The sequence below is a fragment of the Populus alba genome, chromosome 8 (genome assembly GCF_005239225.2).
Source record: "Populus alba chromosome 8, ASM523922v2, whole genome shotgun sequence".
Classification (NCBI taxonomy): domain Eukaryota; kingdom Viridiplantae; phylum Streptophyta; class Magnoliopsida; order Malpighiales; family Salicaceae; genus Populus; species Populus alba.
In genome coordinates this window covers 19,314,699-19,320,494 of record NC_133291.1, presented here as the reverse complement: position 1 = coordinate 19,320,494, position 5,796 = coordinate 19,314,699, and positions in this window count along the sequence as shown.

Here is a 5,796-nt window from a genome sequence, read left to right as displayed (position 1 = left end):
TAGCGAATTTGCATTCGCTGCAGATTTGTGTGTTGTGCAGCTAAACTGTGATTGGCTGCCGAAACTGAGTCTTCTGCAGCGAATTAGCATTCGCTGCCGAGTGGTGTGTTGTGCAGGGAAACTGTAAGTCGCTGCCGAAACTGAGTCTTCTGCTGTGAATTAGCATTCGCTGCCGAGTTGTTGTGTGCAGCGAATCTGTGATTCGCTGCCGAAACTGTGTTAGGCTGCAGCGAATTAGCATTCGCTGCCGATTCGTGTGTTTTGCAGCGAAACTCTAAGTCACTGCCGAAACTCATTCTTCTGCAGCGAATTAGCATTCACAGCAGAGTTGTGTGTTGTGCATCGAAACTGTGATGCGGTGCCGAAACTGTGTTACGCTGCAGCGATCTGCCGATTTGTGCGATGTGCAGGGAAACTCTAACTCGCTGCCGAAACTGAGTCTTCTGCTGCGAATTAGCATTCACTGCCGTGTTGTGTGTTGTGAAGCGAAACTGTGATTCGGTGCAGAAACTGTGTTTGGGTGCAGCGAGTTAGCATTCGCTTCTGATTTGTGTGTTGTGCAGCGACACTCTAATTCGCTGCCGAAACTGAGTCTTCCCCAGCGAATTAGCATTCGCTGCAGAGTGGGTGTCGTGCACCGAAACTGTGATTCGCTGCCGAAACTGTGTCGCTGCAGTGAATTAGCAATCACTGTCGATTTGGGTTTTGTGCAGCGAAACTGTGATTCGGTGCCGAAAACTGTGTTAGGCTGCAGCGAATTAGCATTCGCTGCCGAGTTGTGTGTTGTGCAGGGAAACTGTAAGTCGCTGCCGAAACTTAGTCTTTTGCTGCGTATTAGCATTCGCAGCCGAGTTGTGTGTTGCGCATCGAAACTGGCATTCTCTGCCGAAACTGTGTAGGCTGCAGCGAATAAGCATTCGCTGCCGATTTGTGTCTTGTGCAGCCAAACTCTAATTCGCTGCAGAAACTGTATCTTCTGCAGTGAATTAGCATTCGCTGCTGAGTTTTGTGTTGTGCAGTGAAACTGTAATTCGCTGCCGAAACTGTGTCGGCTGCAGCGAATTAGCATTCGCTACTGATTTGTGTGTTGTGCAGCGAAACTCTAATTCGCTGCCGAGTTGTGTGTTGTGAAGGGAAACTATAAGTCGCTGCCGAAACTGAGTCTTCTGCTGCGAATTAGCATTCGCTGCCGAGTTGTGTGTTGCGCAGCGAAACTGTGATTCGGTGCCGAAACTGTGTCGGCTGCAACGAATTTGCATTCACAGCCGATTTGTGTGGTGTGCAGCGAAACTCTAATTCGCTTCCTAAACTGAGTCTTCTACAGTGAATTAGCATTCGCTGCAGAGTGGTTTCTCATGCACCGAAACTGTGATTCGCTGCCGAAACTGTGTCGGCTAAACCGAATTAGCATACCCTGTTGATTTGTGTATTGTGCAGCGAAACTGTGATTCGGTGCCGAAACTGTGTTAGGCTGCAGCGAATTAGCATTCGCTGCCGACTTGTGTGTTGTGTAAGGAAACTGTAAGTCGCTGCCGCAACTTACTCTCCTGCTGCGAATTAGCATTCGCAGCCGAGTTGTGTGTTGTGCATTGAAACTGGCATTCGCAGCCGAAACTGTGTCGGCTGCAGCGAATAAGCATTCGCTGCTGATTTGTGTGTTGTGCAGCTAAACTGTGATTGGCTGCCGAAACTGAGTCTTCTGCAGCGAATTAGCATTCGCTGCCGAGTTGTTTGTTGTGCAGCGAATCTGTGATTCGGTGCCGAAACTGTGTTAGGCTGCAGCGAATTAGCATTCGCTGCCGATTTGCGTGTTGTGCAGCGAAACTCTAAGTCGCTGCTGAAACTAATTTTCTGCAGCGAATTAGCATTCGCAGCCGAGTTATGTGTTGTGCATCGAAACTGTGATGCGGTGCCGAAACTGTGTTAGGCTGCAGCAAGTTAGCAGTTCGCTGCCGATTTGTGTGTTGTGCAGCAACTCTAATTCACTGCCGAAACTGAGTCTTCTGCTGCGAATTAGCATTCGCTGCCGTGTTGTGTGTTGTGCAGCGAAACTGGTATTCGGTGCCGAAACTGTGTTTCGCTGCAGCGAGTTAGCATTCGCTGCCGAGTTGTGTGTTGTGCAGCGAAACTCGTATTCGGTGCCGAAACTGTGTTTCGCTGCAGCCAGTTAGCATTCGCTTCCGATTTGTGTGTTGTGCAGCGAAACTCTAATTCGCTGCAGAAACTTAGTCTTCTACAGCGAATTAGCATTCGCTGCAGAGTGGTGTGTCGTGCACCGAAACTGTGATTCGCTGCCGAAACTGTGTCGGCTGCAGCAAATTAGTAATCACTGCCGATTTGTGTATTGTGCTTCGAAACTGTGATTCGGTGCCGAAACTGTGTTAGGCTGCAGCGAATTAGCATTCGCTGCCGAGTTTTGTGTTGTGCAGGGAAACTGTAAGTCGCTGCCGAGTTGTGTGTTGTGAAGGGAAACTGTAAGTCGCTGTCGAAACTTAGTCTTCTGCTGCGAATTAGCATTCGCAGCCGAGTTGTGTGTTGTGCATCGAAACTGGCATTCTCCACCGAAACTGTGTCGGCTGCATCGAAGAAGCATTCGCTGCCGATTTGTGTGTTGTGCAGCGAAACTCGAATTCGCTGCAGAAACTGTATCTTCTGTAGCGAATTAGCATTCGCTGCCGAGTTCTGTGTTGTGCAATGAAACTGCAATTCGCTGCCGAAACTTAGTCTTCTGCTGTGAATTAGCAGTCGCAGCCGAGGTGTGTGTTGTTCATCGAAACTGTGTCGGCTGCAGCGAATAAGCATTCGCTGCCGATTTGTGTGTTGTGCAGCGAATCTCTAATTCGCTGCAGAAACTGTCTCTTCTGCAGCGAATTAGCATTCGCTGCCGAGTTTTGTGTTGTGCAGTGAAACTGTCATTCACTGCCGAAACTGTGTCGGCTACAGCGAATTAGCAGTCGGTTCCGATTTGTTTGTTGTGCAGTAAAACTGTGATTGGATGCCGAAACTGTGTCTGCTGCAGCGAATTAGCATTCGCTGTCGATTTCTGTGTTGTGCAGCGACACTCTAATTCGCCTCCGAAACTGAGTCTTCTGCAGCGAATTAGCATTCACTGCCGAGTTGTGTGCTGTGAAGCGAAACTGTAAGTCACTGCCGAGTTGTGTGTTGTGCAGCGAAACTCTAATTCGATGTCGCAACTAAGTCTTCTGCAGCGAATTAGCATTCGCTGCCGAGTTGTGTGTTGTGCAGGGAAACTGTAAGTCGCTGCCGCAACTGAGTCTTCTGCTGCGAATTAGTATTCGCTGCCGAGTTGTGTGTTGTGGAGCGAAACTGGAAGTCGCTGCCGAAACTGTGTCGGCTGCAGCGAATTTGCATTCGCTGCAGATTTGTGTGTTGTGCAGCGAAACTGTGATTGGCTGCCGAAACTGAGTCTTCTACAGCGAATTAGCTTTTGCTGCCGAGTGGTGTGTTGTGGAGGGAAACTGTGATTCGGAGCCAAAACTGTTTTATGCTGCAGCGAATGAGCATTCGCTGCTGATTTGTGTGTTCTGCAGCGAAACTCTAATTCGGTGTCGAAACTGAGTCTTCTGCAGCGAATTAGCATTCGCTGCCGAGTTTTGTGTTGTGCAGCGAAACTGGAATTGGCTGCCGAAACTGTGTCGGCTGCAGCGAATGTGCATTCGCTTCAGATTTGTGTGTTGTGGAGCGAAACTGGAAGTCGCTGCCAAAACTGTGTCGGCTGCAGCGACTTTGCATTCGCTGCCGATTTGTGTGTTGTGCAGCGAAACTGTGATTGACTGCCGAAACTGAGTCTTCTACAGCGAATTAGCTTTTGCTGCCGAGTGGTGTGTTGTGCAGGGAAACTGTGATTCGGAGCCAAAACTGTGTTATGCTGCAACGAATTAGCATTCGTTGCCGATTTGTGTGTTTTGCAGCGAAACTCTAATTCGGTGTCGAAACTGAGTCTTCTGCAGCGAATTAGCATTCGCTGCCGAGTTGTGTGTTGTGCAAGGAAAATGTAAGTCGCTACCGAAACTGAGTCTTCTGCTGCGAATTAGCATTCGCTGCCGAGTTGTGTGTTGTGCCACAAAACTGTGATTCAGTGCCGAAACTGTGTTAGGCTGCAGCGAATTAGCATTCGCTGCCGAGTGGTGTGTTGTGCAGGGATACTGTAAGTCGCTGCCGAAACTGAGTCTTCTCCTACGAATTAGCATTCGCTGCCGAGTTGTGTGTTGTGCATCGAAACTGTGATGCGGTGCCGAAACTGTGTTACGCTGCAGCGAGTTAGAAGTTGCTGCCGATTTGTGCGTTGTGCAGGGAAACTCTAACTCACTGCCGAAACTGAGTCTTCTGCTGCGAATTAGCATTCGCTGCCGAGTTATGTGTTGTGACGCGAAACTGTGATTCGGTGCAGAAACTGTGTTTGGATGCAGCGAGTTAGCATTCGCTTCTGATTTGTGTGTTGTGCAGCGACACTCTAATTCACTGCCGAAACTGAGTCTTCTACACCGAATTAGCATTCGCTGCAGAGTGGGTGTCATGCACCGAAACTGAGTCTTCTGCAGCGAATTAGAATTCCCAGCCGAGTTGTGTGTTGTGCACGGAAACTGTAAGTCGCTGCCGAAACTGAGTCTTCTGCTGCGAATTAGCATTCGCTGCCGAGATGTGCGTTGTGGACCGAAACTGTGATTCGCTGCCGAAATTGTGTCGGCTGCAGCGAACTAGCATTCACTGCCGATTTGTGTGCGGTGCAGCGAAATTCTAATTCGATGCCGAAACTGAGTCTTCTGCATCGAATTAGCATTCGCTGCCGAGTTGTGTGGTGTGGAGCGAAACCGTGATTCGCTGCCGAAACTGTGTCGGCTGCAGTGCATTAGCAATCACTGCCGATTTGTGTATTGTGCAGCGAAACTGTGATTCGGTGCCGAAACTGTGTTAGGCTGCAGCGAATTAGCATTCGCTGCCGAGTTGTGTGTTGTGCAGGGAAACTGTAAGTCGCTGCCGAAACTTAGTCTTCTGCTGCGAATTAGCATTCGCTGCCGAGTTGTGTGTTGTGCATCGAAACTGGCATTCTCTGCCGAAACTGTGTCGGCTGCAGCGAATAAGCATTCGCTGTCGATTTGTGTGTTGTGCAGCGAAACTCTAATTCGCTGCAGAAACTGTATCTTCTGCAGCGAATTAGCATTCGCTGCCGAGTTTTGTGTTGTGCAGTGAAACTGTAATTCGCTGCCGAAACTGTGTCGGCTGCAGCGAATTAGCATTCGCTGCCGATTTGTGTGTTGTGCAGCGAAACTGTGATTCGGTGCCGAAAGTGTGTTAGGCTGCAGCGAATTAGCATTCGCAGCCGATTTGTGTGGTGTGCAGCGAAACTCTAATTCGCTGCCGAGTTGTGTGTTGTGACACGACCAAAAGCTTGATGTCTTTTCCCAAGTGCAGGAGTGTCGAAGTAATAAATAACCCGGCAAGACCGGGGTCGAACCACAGAGAGGTTAATTGTATAAATTATAAATAACAAGACAACAACAACAACAACAACAACAACAATAATAACAACAATAATTATTATTATTATACTCAGTACGTGGCGTTGTTATACCTGAGAATGATCTAAAGATTGGGTCACAGGTTTCCAGCCTATATACTGAGTTTATGAAAAGATCAAATATATATATTATATAATATAAACAGAATGTAAATAATAATAATAATAATAATGAAAGCAGAAGATGAAGAAATTAATGAGAACTTTGAAATGAAAGATTAATGTAAGGATTAAGCAATGATAAAAACAAATGTCAA